This window comes from Sinohyriopsis cumingii, chromosome 6 (genome assembly GCF_028554795.1).
Source record: "Sinohyriopsis cumingii isolate HCF-2022 chromosome 6, ASM2855479v2, whole genome shotgun sequence".
Classification (NCBI taxonomy): Eukaryota; Metazoa; Mollusca; class Bivalvia; order Unionida; family Unionidae; genus Sinohyriopsis; species Sinohyriopsis cumingii.
In genome coordinates, this window is record NC_142966.1 from 136923300 (window position 1) to 136950819 (window position 27520).

At 36.4% G+C, this 27520-nt stretch overlaps 1 long non-coding RNA gene across 5 annotated transcripts; it reads left to right on the forward strand.

Moving 5' to 3' along the window:
- On the forward strand, positions 1–26665 carry LOC149798077 (uncharacterized). 5 transcript variants are annotated; one of them, XR_016421956.1, is made up of 9 exons: positions 3–1110; positions 1610–1731; positions 6640–6754; positions 23534–23659; positions 23978–24094; positions 24947–25143; positions 25641–25798; positions 25994–26100; positions 26553–26665. It is a non-coding gene; the product is annotated as an uncharacterized LOC149798077 (long non-coding RNA). The 5 variants fall into 5 exon arrangements; XR_016421955.1 differs by having other exon boundaries at positions 4–1110; positions 24005–24094; XR_016421958.1 differs by lacking the exon at positions 6640–6754 and having other exon boundaries at positions 1–1110; positions 24005–24094.
- The last annotated feature ends 855 nt before the right edge of the window (positions 26666–27520 follow it).

The following is a 27520-nucleotide window of genomic DNA, read 5'->3' on the forward strand; positions in this document are numbered from 1 at the left end:
TTCGCCACAGAGCGCTCGTGTAATATACGGTTTAATACAAAATACATGATCGTGGGCAGGAATATACAAATTTTGGTCGATATACATGATCGTTGTTATCTATTCAAACGAGGGCCATGAAATACATTAGCAAATCCCTACATTATTTAAGGCAGGCGATTACGAATTATTTAAACCACATTCTTCATCTGTCACAGATTTTATAATCATTTTGAAGTGGCTGCTTTATCTCGAGGAAAACGAGCGGTAAGTGTTATATAAAACAAAATCTTAATAGCAATTTGATCACTTTTGCGTCATTTTACAGTAAGAATAGTAACAAATAGAGGATAATTTCTTTTCCTACGTTAGGCCTAATACCTGGTATGTTTCTTAGTGTGATACACACACACAAAAACCAAAACAACACCAACAACATTTTAAAAAACCCACAAAAACGAGTGGCGCGCCGAAGCCACGGGCTAAAATGTTTTTTTAAATATTTATTTATAGTATCAATCACAAATTGAAATATATCCAGTATTAGCGTTGGAAAAGAAAGTTTTATTTTTGATATATTTTTTTTAAAATTATCTCATCCTAGCGAAACACTTTCTGCAAATGACCTTAATAAAGGAAAATAATAAATTAACCTAAACCACTTTGAATGTCGACCGTAACTTGTATTTACACGGCATCATGCGCGGAAGAAAATACCAACTGAACCGGGATTTCAGACAGCAGATGAACTTGATTCATTGAACTTCATGAGCACAATCAAACAAATGCAACAGTGAAAAAGTGGAACTATGAAAAATCGAGAATGTTAGATTTGCGGAGGGTTTATTCCGAATTATTGTCTGCTAATAAAGGATTCATGTCAGTTGCTGTGTCAGGGATGCCCACACAGCACGCCGTCCAAATGTGAAGTTGCGTCGTGCTGAAAGACATAACACTGTGCCATAATTTATCTTATGTCATGTAAAGAAGCTGCTTAAATTATAGTATTTAAAATTTTCTTCATTTTGTAAGAGCTCAAGAAATTAATTCTGGTTTGAAAGACAAGATGACGGTAAAACTCAGAAGACGTAGCTGTACAGTACCGTTGGTGTTTGAGACATCATAAAAAAGGTAACTGCGTTAACTTCGCTTTTTGTTTGGTAATATGTTGGAGATCATCTTTTGCAGATCTTCTTTGAGCTTGGAGTAGCTTTTACATTCTAAACATTTTTATTTGCACTTATCTGCTTAACATGTATTGCTGGGATATCATATAGAATATGAAGTCAGTATAATGGTACTATATTTTAAATATTTGAATGATAAATTACTGATAAATGATATAATGATAAACTACAAAATAAATAATTTGCCCATTATCCAAAATATGTTAATTAAAACAAACATTGAATGTAAATTCAGATATAATGAGCAGTTGTAAGAAGTCAGAAATAACATTTTATCAATTGAACCAGTTATGTGTTATCATCATCAATTGTAAAATAAACACATGGAGACAAGTATGCTTAAATTCTAAAATGAACACACACACACACACATATGGTATTTTAATTTAATACAGAAAAGGTGACATTGATATATGCAGACCAATAATTTTTTTCTTTTTCAGATACAAATTAAAAAGCCTAATTCTGAGAGTTTCACCTACAACATTCATGATGGAAAAGGGCCACTAATTAAGAGCTGACATATGTGGAAGAAAAATACCATCCATGTTGAAAAGGGCTAGAGGTAATGTGAGAAAACATAATTTATCAATCTGAATTAACATTATTGTTGCTATTTTATCTCAACTGGTCAAAAGGCTAAGTGGGTTTATGTAATGGTCCAGAGTGTGTTATTTATTTCACATCCCTTCTGTCTTTCAACAGTAAGAAATTAGCTACTTTGGAGTCCATAGTTCTGATCAATTTGTTTATATAAAACTTGGTTTTGGGCTTAAATCAACATCTTGGATAAATCTAATAATGAGCAAAATCCAAGTTTTTTTTTTTTTTTTTTTTTTTTTTTTTTTATTAACCCCGTAATAGGTTGACCACTGGGTCGGGGAACCATCCCAGGATCACCTTACAATCAAACATTTCTGGTTATCAGATAATCTAGGGATAATAAATATAATCTACAGAGAAAGTAAAAAAGAAAAACACACACACACACACACGCATATACACATGCATATGGCCAAAATCTAGGTGACATGGCTTTTGTGATATTACAGTATTTTGTTCCTGTTTACCCTCAAGTCAGAGACAAGTTAAATGTTCATTGTTGAGGTCCATTTTTGAAGAAATTGGTCCTCTTTTTTATTTACCTTGGCAGTGTAATTTTCAATGTTCTTATGCATTGCAACTATTTGCTTAAAAGCAAAAATAGAAGGATTTTTCATATTGAATCTGCAAGTATAAATATAATATTTTGCCAAAATAAGCAGAAAATTATCCAAACTGTCCAGTTGTTCACTTCCTAAAAATGTTTCTTTTTTGGACAGATGTACAATATTTGGGCAAAAAGGTGCAAAAACTTCATTAAAACGGTACCAAAACTGTGAAGTAATACTGCAGTCATAAAAGAGATGCTCAATACTTTCAGTTTCACTCTTACAGAAAGTACATTTGTTGTCATCAAATATGTTAATTCTTTTAAGAATATCATTAGTAGCGATTATTCTATGGATTAATTTAAAGTTAAAAGAGATCAACTTGGTATCCTTGGTACAGCATTTTGCCCGGCTATATATATCAGACCACTCCTCACTACTTATATTTTTATTTAATACTTGCATCCAAGTTTCTTGCTTCGCAGTGTGTTGCCTTTTAGCTTCCTGTCAAAGATCTTTGTAAATAAACTTGAGTGAATCTTGTTTTCGCAAGTTCGTTATTTTATCATCCTGCTTATCAAAATTATTATGTACTAGGTGGTTTTTTATGGCATCTTTCCATGCTTTAGGAATTCAGCAAAATCCAAGTATATACACGAGGTGATCATGTATAAGATTAGTTGAGTTCTTTTAACCAACCTAAAAGCCATACTTCCACAATATAGACTAAAATCATTAAGTTGTCCTCGAAGTTTGATGAGTGTTAACCATTAATAATAATAAAGTGATCTTTCACCTGACTGAGCATGTTACCACTGCATGCAGTATTTATGCATATAGTGCAGTTTTTACTAAATTTAGAATACATGCTTATATAAATGAGATCTAGATTGAAGAAGTGAAGATGCATACAAATACACGAGGTTATAACCACTACTGCTGATTCAAGTTTGATCATACTTGGCCATTGGGCTTCTATATAGTCAAGCTTCACAGTGATGCTTATTATGAGTGTGATAAAGGTATGTTAATGAAGTGACATTGCATCTGATTGGCAGAGTTTCTTACGACTTGCACAACAGTGTTTATGGTCAAATTTAGATCTGACTTGTTTAATTATTTGCTTGTATGTCTGAGGCTGTAAGCAAATTCTATGCAAATAATGTGGTGGTTCTACATCTCACTCGCCATTCTTGCTACTGCTCTTAAAACTATTTCTCATTAATTTTATCAGATTTGGTAAATAGATTTATCTCATCAAGATATAGCAAAGGAGCAATTTTGTAAAAAAAATATTCATTCATATTAAACTCAAATTCTGCATCTGATTGGTTGACCTTGCAAATACTATAAGGGCTCTATTTCTGACAAAAAGATTATTTTGATCTAATGTAGCAGAAATGCTTATATGATCAAAACATCTAACATATTTGATAACAAATAAGAAATAGTTTTTCATGTAAATTTGATAAACATTGATAAATCGGTTCATATCATTAAAAGCTTGGAAGAGTTTGATTACATGCGAGACCTTCACATATTAATCATGCTTTATTTAGAGAATTATTTTTGTCAGGATTTAGTAAAATAGGTAAAATCGATATGGACTGGTTTTGTTATGTACAGCAACACTAGTTGTTTACTGAGTACTGAGGGAATTGGAGTAAGGCAAGGGTACATTGTAGTAGGTAACCTGGTTGACTTGATAACAGGATTGTAACACAAACATTTTTATCAGGAGTCTATCATACATACCATTGATTCACTGCAGATCCTGCCCCCATTAGTTACCTTTTAATACATAAAGCATTTGGGTTTTTTATGTCACAAATCCCATAGGGATTAAAATTAACATCATAGGTCTCACTGGATAATTTTGTATTTTGACATACACCTAATTTTTAAGGTAGAAGGCATGAACCTAATTATCACAAGCCTAGCATTTCTAAATTCACACATAAGCTAAATCTATAATGTGGTTTAGATTTACTTTGAGTTAGGCATGGAAATAGGTTGGCTTGTTAGTGACTGCCTGTCACAGTTAGATGAGCATTGGAGATCAAATGCTTGATCTGCAAATGAGCTGCTGACCTTGATGTGTGTCTGCTACAGAGGCAAATATAAAAAAATCTAGATGGTTGAGGGTTGATGAAAAAAGTATGCTAATTTGTTATAGTACTAGTGAACTTTATTCATGCATAAGCCACATACTGATTCTTTTAGCTGCCTTGTCACAGAAAAATATTGAAAATAGCTATTTCTTGTCAAAAATGAATGTAAAATTTAGGAGATGGTGGCAGTGATGGTTCAGTATAGAAATCAATAGCTGCATCAGGAATTAACCTGATTACTGCAGTCAAAATCTCACATGTATGCTTTCTACAAAAATCATTAGTTTGTTTTTGTTAGTATCTTCAGTGTAAAAGTATTCTCATTTTTCTGTAATTGGTCATTGTCGGATGAAAATTCACCAGATAAACTGTCCAGTGAGACCATAAAATACACAATTAGAAAATAAAATAAATTTATTCTAGAAAGAAATATTGCATGCAACTCTGTGACACAAATGAAATTAATGAGAAAACACTTAAACAAATGGCTAACATTACTCATCTGGCTTATATAACTTAACAGTTGGCCATTTCACTGTGGAGTAGTCAGGTATATCTAGTATTGTAAGAACAGAGCCTAAACAGTAATCTCAAAACTTTTATCAGATCAATTGCATACTTAGGTTTGGAAAGTATTACATGGGAATTATGTTAATTTTTAAAGATCAAAATGTACCTGCATGTTTTGACCCTACCAGAACCAAACTAAAAGCTCAAATGTGTGCAGTGCTTTTTGCTCGTCACAACATAATTGGGATTATAACTGCTAACCCTACCCTCTAGCACACATTTAAGATCTTTAGAGTTTTTAAATACAGCCTTCTAATTATATAAGTTTCATTACATTGGTTAATAATTAGTCACATGTGATGATACTTGTAACTAATCAAACCACAGCCACTGAGAGCAGACTAAGCACTGATATTTATGTGGTACAGTGGCAATATACAGTCCGTCTGCTGCACATTTAGTTACCTGCCCATTAAACTGACAACACATGAAACAAACTGGACAATTCTGAAAGCCTTGAATTTGACTTTATTTATCTGTATGGTAGAACAGAACATGAGTTGAAAAGCTTTTAATGAAAGACCTTGATATCAAACCTAATAATAACTGCAGGAGTTATATTATGGATAATTAACCATTCTCTCAGTTTCAAACTGGGCATTCCATCCCATGGGGTTCTAAATGTAAACCAAGTGTAACTGATATCCTAATGAACTGTAAAGACCATAGCAGCACAACAGCAGGGGGCCAGATATGTTCAGATCCAGGAATCATAGACCAGTTTCAAACTGATAATGAGCCACATAAAAATGACACATCTGCTAGAACTTATGTGATGAAGATAACTTAAACTGCATTATTATTAATCCTCCTCCTCCACATCATCATAATTGAGATGCATCATATATGTTTTATTGTAAAATAGTTTATGCAACATAATTCAGTGAAGACCTTTACTGCCAATTTACCAGTGAACCATTTGTTTCAATGAACATATTTTATGTTGTAACAAGGAGCATCATTTAAACATTATGATACACTTATCATACCTGTATATGAAATCTTAATACTAACACTTATACTTGCAATACTACTACTAATAAAAACACTTGCACTGATAATTTGATTATGTTCAATTGGACTTGTATCTAAATGATCACCAGCTGTATGAAAAGACATATTTTAATATATAGATATTGGATGGAATACTAGTTACCACAATTGAATAGTCATATGATAAATGATATATTATTATTTTAAACAATTTATATTTGCAGTGAAACATACTTTTACATTATCTTCCCATAAATTTCATTTATAGAGCAGTATACTCTGCATTCATTAAATTACTGAAATGGTTAATAATACAACAACAAATACTGCAACTTCCAGAACCACAAAAATCAAAAGATATAAACAAAAACTTCCCTACATGTATCAACAGTTGTCACTTTATAGACAGAACCATGAAGATTTAGGACAGGATGTTAACAAATTAGGTATTCAAGTTAAAAAGAAAAAAATACCAAGTAAGCTTACTACCAAAAAAATCAAACATTAACAGTGAATTTTAGTACATTCCCAGGAAACAGAATATATAATTTTTCTTAACTTGATCTGATACATCTTAAATCTATAGAAAATGATTCATATTGTATGACTAAAATATTATGTAAACAAAAATTCCATCACTTTTTTCAGATGCAACATGCATACCCCAACCCATCCTTCTTGATCATAAAGTATACCAGCATTCCACTATAAGATGAGGAGCTGTAGTTGCTCAGTGGTTAGCTTTCTGGACCTGTGAAATAAGGTAGGTTCAAATTCTACCATCGGACCAACCTGGGTTAGCTACCATGGTGCGTCCTTGGGCAAGGCACTATACTTAAAGTGCCTTGGCACTAAATAACTTACTTGTGTTGCTTTACCATAAAAAGCCAAACCAAACACAAAACAACAACTTTAAAATATGAGTTGTGTCACTACTAAGTAAAGGAAAATCATACTGAAGAAATGTTTTTGTTAATACAATTTAATGGATCTAAAAATCTCTTTCTTCTGCAGGAGTTTAAAATGTTAAATTAAAAAGGTCATGGTACACATTGCTTTGTTCGTACACATCAGGCTCCGTATCCCATATCCAGCTAAAATTTTCAGTAGAGTCTGAATAAAAAATATTTTAATCTGGATGATAATATTCTTTCTCCATTCATATATTACATCAGCAAGATTGATCCAGATAAGATTACATTTTACTATAACACTGATGATGAGTATGCCTCATAACAACTGACAAATGTGGAGAGAATGGAGTTAAAATGAACTCTGATTTCTTTTCAGCCATAACACAAGATGATCATTTATTATGAAAAAACCTGAATAAAGTTGGAGTTCATAACCATGACAGTCTTGATATAATATAAATTCAATATATTATTGTTGTCTTGAGGTATAGTTCTGTATATTACAATCTCACACAAGATCAGCGTATATTTTAGTACCATACAGTTAGTTCAGGATTGTATTAATACCTATTCTGGTGAATGAAAACTGAATAAGTTTTACTATTTTGGAACCAGTTGCAATAAAGTTCACTACACAAGAGAAAATATGACTTTACTGTAATATCTAAAATGTAAAATCTGCAAACAGAATACTCGCTTGACTTTACACTTCAACTATATCATAATATTTATTTGAAATGAATTTATACAAATGGCATTAAATTGGGTTTCAGGCTGGTAATGACAATGGTCACACTGACTTAGACCCAGGGTGGGCAACCTTGTGACCAATTGCCACAAGTGGCAAATTGGCCATGTAAGTTTGGCTCAGTTGTGGCATCGTATGATGTTTTTCACTTCTCATTCGCCACACCTGTGGCTACATTGAAAAATAGTTTGCCCACCTCAGACTTAGACAACTAGTAAATTATGAAAGAAAAATGTCATTAAATTATGCTTTTCTGGATTGCTAGATTAATAAGTTATTGTTGACTTGAAGTTAGAATATTATGTCAGTGAAGATAACACTCACAGTGACTTTGACATTTTGAGCTTTTTGTGAAGACATTGGAATTATGTGTGTGAAGTGCTAGATTAAGTGTGTGTGTGTGATTTGGATTTGTTACATTACAAAAAAATGTAATGTAATTTAAAAAATTACTAGTTTAAAAAAACCTCAATCATATCATGGATTAAGTAATGATTAAATTGTATTGCAAAGATCAAATCAGCAAGGATAACACTCACAATGACTTGGGTATTCTATATCCCTAAGAACATTTTTGGACCTATACTGTATAAGAAATTGAATCATGTATTGCAGCATAAGAAAAATTTCTCAGGCATGGAATTAGAGTCTTAAATACAGAAAATCAGTACATACACGTGTTGGTATGTGAAGATAACACTCACTTGACAATATAGCCAAGTTCTTATAACAAATGATATAACTATATGTAGTTTGCTTGTAAAATAAGTTAGGAATGAATATTAATTATATAATTTAGAATAGAGAAAAGCACATTAAATTCCATCAATAAATATTTTGTGCTTAAATAAAATCTTAAACAAAAATGTACAAGTCCAAAATATTTTGTTTTAGTGCTATGTCTTACTACCCAAATAACGGCCATGTATATGTGTTCCAATGTCAATTGTCATCGGAATGAGTAGTCCAAGTTTCAGGAATAGCTCACACACTTGGCAGCCTATATCGACACTCTTCCACTAATTTATGTGTAATTAATATACTTACAGTGCTGTCTTTATCCTGGTGGAGTGAAAATATGACACTAGCAAATGGACACATTTTCATGTTCCATTGACATACATTTGAATTTGTTGCAATGCAATGGTAGTCGAGGTACGCCAAAGTTTGTTTAAGTAGGTTCATGTGGGGAATATGTTTCTTGAATGAAACAAAACATTGCTTACAGTTCCAATAGGCAAAACATATTTTTATTTGTTTCCTTAAAGAATAATGTTTCAGCTTAACCCGATTTTGGCATTCCTGACTTTCATCGCTTTCCAGCCAACTGAAATGTGGGCCAACAAAACTTGAAAACAGGTCCGGTTCTTTTGTGAGAATTTGAATTTATTAGAGAAAAGACATCAGGATAAGTGAAGTCTGACAAAAAAATTATAACTTTACTTTGTAGAAATGCATTGTTATTGGTTACCAGTTGTGTGTGATATTTCAGAAAATTTGACTTTCATTACACTGTTAGTCGACATCAAAACGCTCCACACAGCACCCTTCGTTAGGCAGTAAGACCCATCAGCCCCCCAACAAATATATTGGGTGATGTGTCTTATGTTATCGGACTAGTCCAAAATATTGCTTAAAGTTTCTAAACTATATACAGAACAGTAAGAAACAACTTAAAAAAAAATAAATAACTTTTAAAAAAGCTCATAGTAATTGCAATATTAGTTAGAAAGCTGCTGAGCTGTCTTCATACATGCAGCCCACAACACCTTATATACTTATGACATATTGCATAAAAACCCCAGCTTGTTAGAACCTTTAAACAAACATGGGACTTAGTATCGCAAAAGTACATTTAGTAAATCTGCACAATAATTATATTTAAAAAATTACCAACTTAATAGTTTACACATTAGTACCTAATGATTTTATAGCCAAGAAGAAAAAAAGTTGATTTCTAGTGGTACATGCCATGTTTACTGCTGCTGCTCATAGCAAGAGTTCGAAACCTGTGTTAAGCTATGCACTTTTACAGTATGATCGAGATACACCACATGACAAGATTAGTCAGCATGTGTTTGTATCAAGTGAAATAAAACAGAGAAAATCAAAACTTAAACACAGTGACATACAGAAACTTAATATTGGTATAAACACATTGAGAGTAGTGAAGTGGGACGATATAGCGTCAATGGGACTTACCATTAAAAACCACCCTGGGACGATATAGCGTCAATGGGAAATTTAACATTGTGGAAACCCCTGGGATGATATAGCATCAAGGGGAATTTAACATGGGAATATGGGACTGTTTAGCGTCAAGGGGAATTGAACAGGGTGGGACTGTATAGCGTCAAGGGGAATTTAACATGGGCAAAAAAAAAAAAAAATCTTGGGCCTGTTGAGCGTCAAGGGGAAATGGAGCAGGGTCGGGACCCTATTTTAATAAGGTCCCGACCTGATGGGTCTATGGAAATGGAACAGGCGAAAATTGAAACAGGGAGGGGTCTCTATTTTTTATTTTTTTTAAAACAAAAAAAAAAATAAAAAAAGGGTAGGCAGTGAAAGTCAAGATCTTTTCGAGACCTATGAGTGGCCCTGAAAAGGGCCTTTGGGTTTATGTTAATATGCCCTTAACATAAAGGGCATCTGTGACTTCTTCTTGTCCTTAGGCTTCGCCTGACTGCAGGACCATAGACTAAAACTCTTTTGAGACATCCTTGCCTCTCCACATAGATCCTACGTATCCATAGGCTGGTATCTGTCCTATGGACAACTGTCCACTTGGATCGGACGTACATCGGTATGTCTGTCCTGAACATCATCGAAGACACAAGCATAGAAGATTGAACGTTGGTCCACATGTTGAGGCGCCGAGAACAGGTGAAGGAATGCAGTGAACTACACTTATTTATAGGGAGAGGAAGGATTGAAACGGAGTTCACTGACCAATCCAAACACGCCCACATCCAATCCGAAGAGAGCAGTCTGTGACGTCATGTGGTCTATATAGATTTGCTAGCACCTGTGTGCAGTCAATTCATGCGACAGTTTTTCAACATGACGGAAACTCAGAAAACGATAAATTGGGGTGCACCAGCTGTGGAGACTACCCAAGGGAAACCGGACTTACTTTCAGAAGAGGTGAATTGGGATTTTGTGGATTTTCTTACCTCGCAAGAATTTGTTCCGGAACCTTCGTCACCTTCTCCTTCATTACCACACGTGGAGAAATTTAGACAGAGACAGAAAGAAGAATTGGAGAAATTTATACAACAGCAAAAGGAAGCGGAACAAGCTTTTCTCCTACAGCAACAGCAGCAAAAAGAAGAGGTAAGAAAAAAACAAGAAGAAGAAGAAGCAGCAGCAAAGAAACAAGGGTGTGAAAATCAAATGGTCACGGTACTGTTAGACATTTTAGCGGAGTTAAGAAGTCTGAAACAAATGTTATCAGACTTCTTTATTACGACCAAAGAGAATACGACCTTCCCGAGCTAAACACTCCAACCCTGTGACTAAGCCTCCCGTGCCACCCTTAGTGATTTCAACCAAATCATCATCATCAACACTACGCAGTCCAGAAGTAGGCCTTGGCCGTGGCAAAGGCTTAAGGCAGTTAAAGTTGATTGCTTAAACTCACCCCTACACCAAAAAAGGCCCTTTTCAGGGCCACCCACGTCTGTCGAAAAGAGATAGACTTTCAATTGCCAACATCCATTCAAACTATAAAAAAAAAACATTTTACCTCTGTAGTACGTGTGTATGAGTGTGTGAGTGTAGGTTCTTATTTTAAAATCAAAACCCAAAGACACTTACCTTTTAATACATAATTTATTCTTTTATAAATATTTACAATCCAATTCACAATTCACAACAGAGCACTTTAAAAAATTCATAAACTTCTTCTGTCTCATTGTTCACTCTCTGAGTTTTTTGAATTTCTTCACCACCACAGTCTTTTCCTCCTATTCCTCCTCACTTTCTTCTCTTCTTCTTTTCTTCTCCTGTTTCTTTTTCTTCACCTGTTTTCTTCTTCTTCTTCCTCTGAAGAATCCCTCTCTTCTTCTGACTCCTTGTTTCTTTTTTGGGCAATCTGGAGACCAGTGTCCTTTTTCTTGACAATAATAACAGGTATCTTGACTTTTGTCTTTTCTAGCCCCTTTTTTTCTTTTTTGACGGTCTGGACACTCTGAAGACCAATGCCCTTTCTTCTGACAGATATAGCAAGTATCTTGACTTTTATCTTGAAAGGAAGGAGAGTAGTCCCTCGGCTGGTCTGAAGAGAATTTTTGGATGACCCCTCGCAAAGCTCTGATGAAACGTTCGATCTGGGTAGTCTCTTCCATCGTTGTGCTCGGTTTGAGAGTGAAATGAATAGTGAAAGGACAAGACACATACCCTTTTATATACGCTGGTCTGCTATGACTATAAATTAGTCCATGGTGTTTAAACTTTAGTCATTTGACTTTTTGCTATCAAGATGAAACGATCCAATTCATTTGAGAAGAAGGAAGAAGAAAGTAAGAGGCAGAAACGTGCTTTATCGCCTCGTACCAGGGCTGAAGTCTTGGCACAAATTCATGCCAGTGATTTTGAAGAGGACATGAGTGAACCAGAATCCAAACCCTCTAAACAAAGTTCACCACCCTTAGTCAACCGTGAAAAGTACTATTCCATTCAAGAGACGGAAGAGCATCCCTCTAGAAAATTTAGAACTACAGCTTACAAATACACGGTGAAGTTTAAAGATTTCAAGTCCGAAGTACTGTTAGAGAAAGCAGAAGGGTTCATCACCGAGATGTGGATTGAAATGCTCAGCATGTTTGGCCTCTCCACCCTGTCTGAGCGAAGGACAAGAACGAGTGCATTGTTCAACTGGTCTGCGCACGTTTGTCAGCCCTGCCTGTTACCAACAACATTTGAAGATGCAAGGTTCACAGAAGAAATGTGCTTGTCAGCTGCTGAGATTGTGCCCTACCTGTGGACAAGGCATACTTACCAATAATGCCAAGGCACACCTGTGTCGAGGAAAGAAAAAATGTCACATTTGCTGCCACATCGTGGACTTGGAACACGAATGCTATGTGCAAAAATACCAACCCCAACCAGAGAAAGAGATCGGTCACAAGAAGAAAGGCAATTTCATCTTTTTCGATTTTGAATGCATGCAAGAGACTGGTATTCACATTCCTAATTTCTGCGTGGCTCATCGAGCGTGCGAGAAGTGCATTCAAGAACCTATTTTCAGTCATTGCCTTCACTGCAGCAAGATTTCTGGAGGACGTGAAAAAATCTTTCGAGGACCGAACACGCTAGCTGATTTCGCTCGATGGGTCTTACACCCCATCGACAAGACGTGGATCCAAGAGGACATCGAACGTTACGGAGATTGTCATCGTCATGCCACAGTGATGGCTCACAATTTCTCCGGATACGATGGACAGTTTCTTCACAGATACTATACAGAACATGGCATCGAACGTCCTAAAGTCACTTTGAATGGAGCCAAAATCATTTTCATGCAAGTGGGACAAGTACAGTTTAAAGATTCGATGAGTTACTTAGCCATGCCTTTGAGTCGAATGCCTAAAACGTTTGGAATGACAGAAATGGCTAAAGGGTGCTTTCCACACTTTTTCAATACGGAAGCCAATCAACACACCGTTCTACCCCATTTGCCTGAGGCTCAGTATTACGACCCTGACAACATGCGTACCGAACAACGAGAAGCTTTCTACGCTTGGTACCAGGCTCACGCCTCTGACCCTTTCGACTTTCAGGAAGAAATGCTAAAGTATTGTCGTTCCGACGTGGACATTTTACCGTGTTGCTGTGGAAAATTTCGAGAACTGTTCATGGAACACGGAGGGGTCGATCCTTTCAAAGAAGCTTGCACCATTGCCAAAGCATGTTCCTTAGTGTACCGGCAATGATTCATGCCTGAAAACACCGTGGCTGTCATCATTCCTCAAATGACCAACTATGTCAAACGTCAATACTCGGTCAAAGCCCTACGCTGGTTACATTACTTGTGTGACAAGGAAGACAAATGGATTCAGCATGCCCGCAACGGAGGGGGTGAAAAGACCATCAGAATGCATTCGGTCGATGGTTGGGACTTAGAAAACCCCAAGATTGTGTACGAGTTTAAAGGTTGCTTATTTCACGGATGCCCCGTCTGTTACCCTGACCGTGGCACTAAAAATCAGTTTTTACAATGAACCATGGAAGACTTGTACCAGGCCACATGTCAGCAACGCCTAAAGTTAGAACAGGAAGGATACTAAGTGGTGGAAATGTGGGAACACGAGTACCATCACCGTTTGAAAACCGATCCAGAGTTTAAACACCTCGTGGAAAGTTACCAGTTCATGGACCCCCTGAACACGAGGGATAGTTTGTACGGAGGAAGGACCAATGCCACCAATTTGCTGTACCAAGCCGACGAAGAGAAAGGAGAAGAAATCAAATACTTGGACGTGTGTTCACTGTATCCCTACGTGTGCAAATATTGTCGCTTTCCTGCAGGGCACCCACAATTGTTGACGGAACACATCGATTTGAAAAACATTCGACAATATGAAGGCTTGATCAAATGTAAAGTTTTGGCTCCCACTGACTTGTACCATCCCGTTCTACCTCACCATTGTCAAGACAAACTGATGTTTCCTTTGTGCCGTACTTGTGCTGAAACGTGCAACCAAGACCAGCCTTGTCAGCACACCCATGAAGAACGGGCCTTGACGGGGACGTGGGTCAGCGTAGAATTGTTCAAAGCTATGGACATGGGATACCAACTGTTAGAAGTGTATGAAATTTATCACTTTCCCAAGACAGAACAATACAACAAGGGTGACCCCACTCAGAAAGGCATTTTGGCAGACTACGTGGATGCCTTTTTGAAACTAAAGCAAGAAGCCAGTGGTTATCCGTCCTGGTATCACACTCCCGAAGACCAAAAGACATTCAAAGAGAAATACTGGGCACAAGAAGGCATTACTTTAGATCACATCGAGAAAAACAAAGGCAGGCGATCGTTTGCCAAAGTGATGTTAAATTGCTTGTGGGGTAAAATGGCACAACGACCGTGTTTACCCAAGAATATTTGACAGAACCTTCCTGCTACTTCCAGATGATTCACAACAAAACTAAATTCATCAAACACGTGGACGTCGTTCGCGAAGATTTGATCTTAGTCAATTACGAAGAAGATCTGGACTTTGTAGAAGCCGATCCTTTTGGAAATGTCATCATTGCAGCTTACGTGACAGCTCATGCTCGCTTAAAACTGTACGAAGCTTTAGAACTGTTAGGGGAACGCGTCCTGTGCTTTGACACGGATAGTTGCATCTACATCGATCACCCGAGTCAACAGCACTCTAACATCGAAGGAGACCGTTTAGGAGCCTGGACAGACGAGCATTCTGACGACAAGATTCTAAGTTTCGCCAGTGGCGGTCTTAAAAATTACGGCTACGAATACTGGGACAAACAAGGAGAAGTGCACACGAAGTGTAAAGTGAAAGGATTGACTCTGAATTATCGTACCAGTCGAGTGGTGAACTTTGGCGTATTGAAAGAAGCTTTGCAGTCTAGAGAAGATGAACACTTTAAAGTGACCACCTATCAACCGAACAAGATTGTACGTTTACCCACTCACCACATCGTCAGTCGACCCTTGGAAAAAGTCTGTCAAATCGTGTATCAGAAGCGAGTGCGGCTTCCCAATCACTTTATATTGCCATATGGACATGTCGGTATAAAACATTGGTTGTAAGTGGATAGCCACTCACCAGAAGCATGACTTCGCCACAGCAAGAATCAAGTGAGAAACCTGATGAGAACTCCAAGTTCAAACCCTACCATTTTCCAGTCTTCTTACCTGACTATTGTGATTGTGCCCGTCGATTGGACACATTTCAGAAAAGTTTACGGATAGGGAAGGATTACCTTCTTCGCATGTTTTAGCTAGAACAGGATTTGTCTACTTGGGACCTGAGTCAGGATTGGGATACGAAGTACAGTGTTTCGCTTGTGGACTGAAGTTACGAATGGATCTATGTATCTATAAAGGTTCAGCTATTCTGGAACACACTCGATGGTCTTTGCACTGCCCTTACCTTTCTATGGCCTTTCCACCCATTACACTACGGTACAATTATGACGGTACCTTAGAGACAGTACCTTCAAAAACTAGATATAAAAAAGGAACGATGTACAAGCTTGAGACTGCATTGTGACTAGTATAAAAAGGGGCTATGGTCAAGATCGATAGTTCATTGTGACTACCAAGACCAAGCGAACAAGATGAATCCTTTCAGAGAAACACAAAACAAGTTCAGAAAGGCACAATTCAAGTTTGGGGCTTCTGAAGTGGAATGTGATTGTGAGCCTTGCGATGGGAACGATGCTGTACGCTGTGACCTTAGCGATGCCGTAAAGCATCATGACAACTTTGTTCTCACTACCCCTCTCATGGAAAGTGATGCTGTGCGTGTCAAACCTGAGGGATGCGAAAGCGATGCTGCTCGTCCTCTTGGACACTTTACTGGGTTTCATTTTAAATGTGGATGTTCACCTTCACGTCTACCCCCCTACGGATGTCATCCAGACTTGAGCAAACTCCTGTCCATGTCACCCAGCCCTCATCGAAACGAACCTGTGAAAGACGAATATTCGTTCCCTGTGTGTTTGTCGGAATACTGCGACTTTGAAAATCGTCTTCAATCATTCAAAGGAAAATGGCCTAAGTATCTGGGAGGACCGATCCCCAAAGAATTAGCCAGAGCCAGATTTTTCTACTTGCACGAAGGGGATAAAGTCAAGTGCTTCAGTTGCGGTGTGTCACTTCACCACTGGGAACCACAAGATTCGGCCTATCTAGAACATGCTCGTTGGTCACCAAATTGTCATTACTTACCCTTAGTGGGACCGAGAAATTGAAGTAACTTACCATGTCGTTAAAGAAGAAACCAGATTGGTTAGGAGTCAAATGTTGGACATCATCGAGACCAGTATTTAAACTTCATTTCAAAAACGATATTGAATCATTACCTAAAGAACTGCAAGAGAAGATTTACAAGGAAGTTTGGCAGGGGCTTGCCAGAGTGAAATCTCAATGGATAACTGTAGAACTTTTATTCCGAGAAATTCACAAGAGATAAGTGAAAAAAGTCAACCAGTGTGTTAGATTTCTCTGGGTCAAGGGTGCATTCATACTATTATATCGCTTTAGACCGTTTACATCAAAAGAGTTCAATGAGATTCTTGAACGTTACCCTGAATGGCAGTGGTCTGAAATTACTTACTATGTCGATTACTTTTGCTCTAGGAGAAGATTGTGAATTGTACGTTTTAAGTGATGATCTTGGTAATATAAGATTTTAGTCTTAGGGGGATGTTTTCCTTCAGGTCTGCGCTTTAACTATAAGAACCTACAGTATTCGTCATTCAGACCGTGTGATCGACGAGAGAATCTAATCCGAAACCGGCTAAGCAATGAAATTATCTAAATTACACTAATAAATACTTACATAAAATATATATATATCAAATTTGGACCAATGGCGAAGACAAGGATTCGGTCTCCCCGAACTCTCCATTTATGAGAGGCGAGTGTGATCGACGAGGGAATCTAATCCGAATCTAGCCAAAAGTATTACAAAATAAATACACTCACAAAACAAGTACCAAATTCTGAACAATAGAAAAACTCATTTTATCAAAACTAGCCCACTGACTGATAAAACTCTACAAACAAATATCATTAAATTAAAAAACACCTAGTTCAAATACCAGGAAGAAATATACAGGGGGTGGGTGGTGGGAAAAACAAAACAAACCTTCTCCACTTCTCCTAACTTAATACTCACCTAACACCCTAACTAACAGCTCCAAAAGTCTATCTTCTACATAGGTGACAGCTAAGACAAAAACTAGGTATAACCATATAGTCCCAAAATAGAACGTAAAAGGTGGTCGCAAGAATAGACCATCAGGGATCCCCCGTATTAAGACCCTAAACTTACACATATAAGGTAGTCAAAAAAACCCAACGACTATCGGGCCCTGCGGCACAATGCTGCAAATATAACAAATATATAGAATACCACCCCAAAAATTACTTGTATAAGGTAGTCAAAAAAAACCAGTGACTATAGGGCCAGCAGCACAAGGCTGCAACCAAAATTTACAACTAGATAATTAGGACCCAAAAACAATTACTCAGTAAGATGGAAAAAACACCAACTCCATCCAGGGCCAGCAGCACAAGGCTGCAAAACCAATCGACAAATACTGTCACCTAAAAGCTAACATCGACCTCAATAGACTCTATCTCTCTTAAAAACAGCACAGAGTTTTTATGATTCAAAATTCCAAAGACGGAAATTTAGAACAAAAATACCCTGGATCGGAAAAACCCTGCTAACCTGTGGCAAGACAACTCCGCCCGAGCCTGACCACTTTCGCCCTTTGCGACGGACAGACATCAAAACACATACGTGCAGTGCACGCATCATAAATTAAAAATACGGACTAGATCGGGTCCAATCCCACTAGTCGCTAATCAATGCAAATGAATGACAGAGTGTGTGCTGGGTCCAATCCCACTCAAACAAAACATAGGCCTTACAATCAGATCGATGTGTACACAAAAGTACCTTGACCTGACGGCCCAATCAATTAGTGTTCTGTGAACACAGATATGCCTGGAGGAAGTGGCTCCATTCCTTCCTCCAAGGAGTAATCAGTTAGGTGCCTGTGGCATCATAAACCAGTGGTACATGCTCAATGCGAAGCGCACGCCACTATAATTCAACTCAACAACAACAACAATCGTTCAGACCATTCCACGGAATAAACAAAGAAGATGGAGGTGACAAAATTATTCAATCTATTAAGAGATATCTATTTTTGGATAATGGATGTTGAATATGTTGTAGGAAGAATAGAAAAGGAATGGAGTGATGGAAATAGGCAAGACTTGTTAACTATTCAAGTCAAAGGACTAAAGGTGGCCGGAGATCTCATCGCAGGGATGATAGAAGAAGAAGTCAACAAGTCAAGCGGATTTACTGACCCACCTTATGTCAGAGTGGGAAGTTTGAAGGAAGCACTGGACCATGTCATCCAAGTCGGGTGCTTCCTGGAAAAAGTATTGTATTGGATGGAGTGGTGATACGTAAAATGGGGGTTCGACCAGTTGACAAAAATGGAAGAAGTAATGAGGAAAGTGCTGACGGAAGAGGTAAAGAACATCAAAGAAAAGTGGTCTAAGGAAAGAAAAGAAGAAGAAAATAGAAAGAGAAAAAAAAGCTTTGAGAAACTCAACAATAACTGGATAAGAATACAGGAGAAATTCCGAGTGATAGGTCATCCTGACTGGATGCCTGAGTCAGAAATAAAGAAGAAGATGACAGGAATATTGGTAAAAGTTAGAAGTTGGTTGAAGAAGTGGAAGAGTTAGAAGAAGAAGAAACCCAAAGGCCCTTTTCAGGGCCACTCATAGGTCTCGAAAAGATCTTGACTTTCATTGCCTACCCTTTTTTTTTTCTTTTTTTTTTTGTTTTAAAAAAAATAAAAAATAGAGACCCCTCCCTGTTTCAATATTCGCCTGTTCCATTTCCATAGACCCATCAGGTCGGGACCTTATTAAAATAGGGTCCTGACCCTGTTCCATTTCCCCTTGATGCTCAACAGGCCCAAGATTTTTTTTTTTTTTTTTTTTTGCCCATGTTAAATTCCCCTTGACGCTGTACAGTCCCACCCTGTTCAATTCCCCTTGACGCTAAACAGTCCCATATTCCCATGTTAAATTCCCCTTGACGCTATATCGTCCCAAGGGTTTCCATAATGTTAAATTTCCCATTGACGCTATATCGTCCCAGGGTGGTTTTTAATGGTAAGTCCCATTGATGCTATATCATCCCACTTCACTACTATTGAGTATATATTTATAAATCTGAAATGGTTAATTAAAAATAGTTATTAGTCAAATTAACAAGGATGCCAGTTACTAGCTTTGATACTCTGTTTTTGTTAACTGAAAACATGTAGACTCAAGCCACATCTATAATGATAATTTCTGGCACTTTCAAGGCTGATATAGCCCTTTCATTAAAACCTGCAAACATTTTTGACAATTTTATCTGCACACATTGCTGTACATTTTATACACATCTGACTTGCCAGTATTTCTCCCAGCCATTGAGCTACCATTGGCAGAAGAGATCTTTTTGCGAAAAATATTTCCAAATCAAATCCTGTTTGGTTACTTGTAAATCGACATGGAATAGCACAACCCTAGCACAAATATTACTATCCCTACTTCGTGGAGACATTGAGGCTATGACATTGTAGCTACTCAACCTTCTGTCCTATGACCATTTTGAATTTTGCGCTAGATATGGCTGTTACCAAATACCGGTGTCTAAACAGTACATAGGTGCTTTCTGGAAAGATTTGCATGCAGTAAGATTGCACATCAGATCCACAATATTTCCATCAATATCAACACAGATTGGAGGGGGCCTTTGAAATTGTTTCTACATATTTAAACAGGTTTTCAATGAATTGTTGCTTTTTGTTTTTATTAGCAGGTATTTATACATTTATAAAATGAGTGTCCTGTATCACAATATGTATCAATCTTCCTGCAAAAAAGTTTCCCTTGTTTTTTTGCTCCCAAGTTACTCCCATTTTATTCTTGATAAAAGTAGCTACCCCTCCCCTTACATCTCCTTATAATCATTCACAATTATAACCCCATTTAATTTTTCCTCATATGAAGTTATTAGTTCTTTAGTCAACTTATTATGTGTTTCTTGTATGAAAATCATATCATAATTTGTCTTGTTTAGTTTAATTATTTTTTCCCTATTTATTCAGTTTAAATTTGCTGAGGCTATATGGAAGTTTTTTATATCCATTTTCGCCTCTCCACCAGGTTGTCGCATTTTTGGTTATACATTAAGTATTATTAGTTTTAATTTAGAATTGAAATATCACCTAGGGGATCAAATAGTAATTTATTAGTCAACATGTAGACCCACTCCATGACCTTCTTGAATCTGTAACCCAGAAATTCCGATTAACTATGCATCTTTTAGAATCATACAATACATTATATAAAATATGGTAATGTATACCTTAAAACAATACTGCATTTTAATCCAAGTTTCCAATTTTGCAAGAAGTTGTCCCGCACATGCAAAATCATCTGCTACCCAATATGTAAACTTGTCGCCAGAACATAAATTCTCAAAAAATTCCCCAGCGTATAGTCTGTTTCTAAATTCTTTAGTAATTTTCCCCCATCAACAAGACGCAAACACATTGCATCCTATTTCATTGTTGTTTCTCTTCCACATAATAGCTTATTTTTTATAAAATGTTAAACTTTACTAATCTTTTTTCAAGATCACTTTAGTTTGCAAAAATATATCTTGTCATTTATTGGCATTCTACATTGAATTTTGTAAACTAGCTATAAACCTGACCTAATTACTCAACTTAACTGCTGACAGAAACAGTCTACAGTAAATGTATTTCATTTCTATAGCTCGATGGATAAACATTACATCTTTTAAAGCTGTGCACAGAATAGGCCGACATATCACGAGTCAGGAAAACATGGGGGTGGTATCCCCTGTGTCCAAAATTAATATCATTTTGAATAGAATATTCTAGTGACAATTGCCTCTTTTCAAATGGTAAGCATTGCTTTTTTTTTATTTTCGTCAATCTGTCAAATTTGGTATGCATTTTGCTTTAATATTTGAGATGGAAACCTTAGGTGCATAGAAATGTCAGACAGCATTGTACATCATGGATGGTGTCCAACATACTTTTATGATCATAAAACAAAATCCCATTGTTTTAGTTATGGCCACTGATTTAAAAAATATTCATCCAAGCTAAATATAATAATAATAATAATGAGGACTTTGTATAGCGCCTAATCTTTAGAAGCTCTAAGCGCTTTGCAACATTAGACAACATAAAAACATACACAATGATATGATTACAAAAACAAACACCATGAAATTAGAAAACATAAAAAACATGCTGAGAATATTTAAGGTAGTTAACATTATTAAGTCATTAAGTTTGTTTTTGCAGTCAGAATAAGTAGTTTTGAGAGCACTCTTGAATGGGATCACTGCGTCTGTGTGTCTAAGTTCAGTGGGCAATTCATTCCATGTTGCTGGGCCCTGGTATGCAAAAGAATGCTGTCCATGTGACTCTGTTTTCATAGTGAGAATAATGAGTATATGATTGTCGGAAGAGGAGTGTAAGTATCTTGCTTGTGTGTACACATAGGTGAGGTCGGATAGGTATGTTGGACTAGAGTCTGTCAGTGAAACATAGCACAGAGAACTAATGTTGTGTTTGATTCTGGATCGAATGGATAGCCAGTGTTGGGTACAGAGCAGCGGGGAGGTGTGCTCTGATTGTGGTACTCTGAGTATGATCCAAGCAGCTATGTTTTGAACTTTTTGAAGTCTCTGCAGTAGATATTAAGATGAACCAGACAGAATTGAGTTACCATAGTCCAGTCTTGAAAGTAGTAATGAACACACAAGTGTTTTAGTGGCATCAACTGAAAGATATCTGAGAATGGAGCTGATGCGTCTCAGCTCAAGATATGCAGCCTTGCATATGTTCATGACATGTTGGTGCAATGTGAGAGTACTGTCCAGAGTAACACCTAGGTTTTGTACTGATTGTGTGAATTTAATGTTGGTGTTGCTGATATTTATTGTGTGAGGTAAAGGACGTGAATGAGAAAGTCTTTGTGTTGTAATCAGAATGGCCTCAGTTTTATCATCATTCATCTGCAGCTTGTTACAAGTCATCCATGATTTCACATCAGAAATGCACATCTCTACACCTTGGATGGTAGCATCAACTTCAGTTGGGTGGCTAGATTTGTATATTTGGGTGTCATCAGTGTACAACTGGTGAGACACTGGATGATGATCTATGACACTTGAGAGCAGCTGAGTGTATAGAGTGTAGAGAACAGGTCCAAGAACAGACCCCTGTGCAACACCACAACATAGATCAACTGGGCTGGAGTGTAATCTATTTGCAGACACAATTTGTGTCCTGTGGCAAGGGCGATATGCAGATTGTACATTGCTAAAAAGACTGTTTGAATTCAGACAAGATGCAAGCTGGGATTGAACAACCTTTTGTAAGATTTTTTATATGAATTGGAGATTAGAAACCGGGCAGTAGTTCTTTAAATCCTTATGGTGTAGTGTTAGTTTCTTCAGCAGAGGTTTTACAATGGGAGTTTTGAAAAATGATGGAAATTATGCAGATGAGAGAGAGGTATCAATAACATCAGTTAGTGAAGGCAATACTGGATCTAAGCACTCAAGCAGCAGTAATGTTGGAATTGGATCAAGTTCACATGACTTTGGTGCACTCTAGGATGATTACTTAAAAATGCATTTATTGGTGGTGAGAGACTAAATACATGACTTGATACTTGTGTTTAGCATTAATTGGAAAGCTGAAGATTAGTAATCTTTTGACATACATATCTTAATTGTACCATTTAATTTACAAAATTCAATGTAATTTGCATTGGTAAAATGTGTAGCACAAGAAAAGTCATTATGAATCAGAGATAAATCATATCTTTGTTTTGTCTGGAGCTTGACTAATTTATTGCACATTTCTGTACACTATTTTGTCTTTAATCCAGGATTATTCACTGCATTCGGATGCATTTCATGGTGAAAATTCACCAGCTGGATTTAAAAGTGGTGAATATTGCTAGCGATTGTTCTGCAAACCCTGTATGTCACAAGGAGTCAGTGTATTCAAGGACTCATACAGTATTTACAAGTTCTCATTGACATTTCAGATGAAAATGAAGAACTGAAAAAAGATGAAAATCTCAAGTGGAAACCTTTCTGGTCAGCCATCTCATCCAAAACCTCCTGAAATGGAGAGTATTTTGCAGACTCCAAGATTTCCTCTTATCCTGCTGGTATGTTCTATTTAGTTTATCTGGTCTCTTTTTATTTTTTATCAATTGCTTTTATACCATGCCACAATTGGAAATTCTTTATCAAAAGTATGTATAAATTTCATCATTTTTCTGTCTGTTTAATAAGATGTGTTTAAGAGTACTTACTTACTCATGATGCTGTATATATGAGATTAGATGTTTTGTTAAAAAAGAATGCATTTTGTGATATATTGTATCACTGCTTTATATACAGTGGTCATTGCAACCAGTATGCATTTTGTTTACATGCCAAAAAATCCAGTCTGATTTCTTTGTTTCTTTTTTACTGCAATTAAGGAGTAGTGATAATCTTTATACTCTTAGCTGCATCCAGAAGGACAACACCATCACCATCCCCATCCACTCTGGAGTGGAGAATATAAAGATTTCTCTCTGCCAGTTCCTCTGCAAGTAGTAGGCATTGAGGATGGAAAAAAAATGTACATTATAGAATAATGAAACAAATACTACAGGTGTTGACTTTTATATAATCTCTTATTTCATTTACAGCTCTCTAAATACGAGTAGGTCAATTATACACTGTATTTATGAATTTAATTCTCATCTAAGGTAGTAGAACTGTTTTATGTTTGACAAAATGTTGGGTAATTTGTGGCCATACACTAAAAACACATTTTATAGCATTTAAAAATGCTTATGTTCAATGCACGTAAAACTCATTGGTTTGTTGTCACTTCAGTTGATAATAGTCTTGTCATCTTGTAGACATTTTGAATGTTAGTGTTCAATGCTAAGGTCATATACATTGATTCAACATCAAAATTTGTTTGCAAAATGGAAGATTATGACATGAAAGCACAAGCTCTTGTAGCTTAGATACTGTTATTTCAGAACATTGTGAGATGTTAATTAATTAAATTATAGGTCATAAAACATACTGTTCAAGACTTATTTGTGCAAATAAACAATGAATTGTTTTTCATTGATGTGTCAACTGTTCATCATTCCATTGGTTTTTTTTATTTTTCTTTCTGATGTATACCATTGTCTTGTGTAAGTCAGACGCCTAAACCATCTACATTGAATGCAGACTTTACAGACACCAGCAGTGAAACAACATATCCAGGGAATAAAAAAATAAAGGATTATGGAAAAAGTTTTCATATAAACTGTACAAAAACCATGTATTTCATTCCATAAATATATTTCATTGTTAAACCCATGTTCACTGTACAGATCTTTTTAAGGAGTTTATAATAATGATCTTGATCTTTCAAAACTAATTTCATCACAAATCTGTTACAGATTTCCAGTTCAATGTACTTATGAAACTGGACACAAATATTGAGAATTTGTTGGAGCAGCTGGCCCTCCAAGTTCATACACAAGGCCCAGACACAGAATATAGAGAAGAAATTCTTGCAATGCCATGTGATTCAGTGGAGGAACTAGAGGGCCTTTGCCAGAGGTTGGAGGAGAATCCCAAACTCTCCAAGAAGATGGTAAATTGGGGCTTTATTTTCTATTTAAAAAAACTGTTATAACCTTTATTTGCTGTTGTGAACCTCAAAATAATTTATGCAAGTTCTGCAGTGCCTGTATAATTATTTTTGGGGGTGGGGTGAACATGTAGTGGTCGGCTGTTTTGTCTTACGGATGTAGGCCAAAACATGTTTAGAGATGAACATGTAACAGGTATTTTACTACATATACACTATTACATATGATGTGGCTACTTTAATTCAATCCTTGAGTGAATGTCATTTATGAAGTTAATAGATTCACGGTGGTTAATTTGGTTTATAATTGCTATTAGTACATTGTGTTGCATAGTTAATGTTATCAAATTTTTTTCAAGTTAGAGAAATTAAATTTGCTTGCAAAACCATGGCAAAAAATAACTATATACAAGCATATTTTGTCACATCGATCATGAAATACTACTACTAATAATAATATCAAAATCAAAAAATAGTAATATTATTATTATTATTTTCAGATATGCTACTTGAGCTCCCTTGGCAGGTTTACAATTGGGGATAGTGTCTGCAGGATGATGAAAAAGCTTAAAACAAAAAGACTGGCCAGAGTATAGTCCAAAGGGACGTAAAGGGAAAAAAGCATTTCAAGAGCTTGTGATATGTCAGGTTTTGATAAGTAAGTATGGCTTGATTTAAATTGTGTTTTTCATGTGACTTGCCAGAGATTTTTAAATGAATTGATAAAGTAACTTGAGACCACATTTCAAAGTACATGTTTTAAAAATATTCCATTGATTATTGCTGGCATTTAGAAAAATGCAATGCATCCTTTGTTGTGAAACTTTTTTAAAACATTGTATTACTCTTGCAGAAGCCTGCTTGAAAACTAATGGCAAAGCAAAGGCAAATGGAATGGAAGAGACCATATCAGAGACCCTCAAATATGCACCCAACCAACGCAGAATGATAAAAAACAAGGTAATCCAAATGACTCTTATTTCATCAATATTGGATTCAGTTTCGTCTTTTAAAGCATAGTATTTGCAAAGCGGATGCATTTCTAAACTGATAACACAATCAGCTTATCCTATTGCCCAGGACTATCAAAGCTAGAGTCCAGCTAACTACAATATGCATATATCTTGTCTGATCGGACAAGTGCCTCCATTTGGAATTTTTATTCACATGAAATATTTGGATGAAATAAATTCATCTTTGTGCAAATTGATTGCACCATCCACTTGCCAGAAATGATAAGAAAGTGCAAAGTTATCTTGTATCATGGCTTAACGATAGTAAGGGAAGCACAAGTGCAGTGAAGAAAATTTCATACATTTTTATAATGCTGATTAACATGACTTCTGCATATGTAACTAGTGCTGAGATGATATGACTTTATTTAAGCATTACAATTTTGTTTTAATTTGCAGGTGCCTGAGCAGAAGAAGTAATAGATAAACTTTACAGTGGAGTTGGAGACTGATTCTGATTCATAATCTTAATTAAATCTAGAAAATAAACATTAAAGTCATATTAAAATATCTGTTGTATTGTTTCCTTCTTTCATTTTTCTCTTAAAAACAAATGTCTGAACCTTTAGTCTGTAAATTCAGTGGATTCCTTATCAGCCCATCTACTTTTACTTTACACCATGCTACTTTAAAAAAAAAATGAATTATCCCCATTGGGGTAGGTCCCCCCAACCCCCCACCCTACTTTGTCAACTTACCTGCCACATTTAAATCTAATGGAAGGCCCTGCTGTAAAGCCTGTTAGTAAAACTACCCAACAAGAGGATTTCATACATTTGCAACTCCTAGGTGGATGGTAATGTTTTCATTTTTGTAATGTAGATTTGGACATTCTTGCCACCAGTATGGAATATGTGTTTCAGAAACACAAGCAGCTTTCATCAGATTTGCATAAAGGTTTTATATGTTGTGAGTATGTTGTAGGAAGTTTTTTTAAATAACATCATATGAGATGATGCCAGTGGAAATGGCAGAAAAGTGTCTGTATTGTTCACCAACTACACCTTGTTCTTACAAAATGTGGCTGTTACACATTCCCATGATGATGTCACTGACAGCCATCAGTGAGGAATGCCCCAAGAAGCATAATACAAATTGCTTCCATTGTAATTGTTACAATTCCATTCTGACCACTCCAGTGTCCTAGTGGTTAGAGTGTCCGCCTCAGAAGCGGGAGGTCATGGGTTCAAACCCCAGCCAAGTCATACCAAAGACTTACAAAAATGGTATTAACAGCTACCTCGCTAGACGCTCAGCATTAAGAGGTTAGTGTTAGGACTGATCGGCCTGGTGTCAGGATAATGTGACTGGGTGCAACATCATACTACATGTTTGCAGCATGATGCCCCAGTGCTATACATCACTAT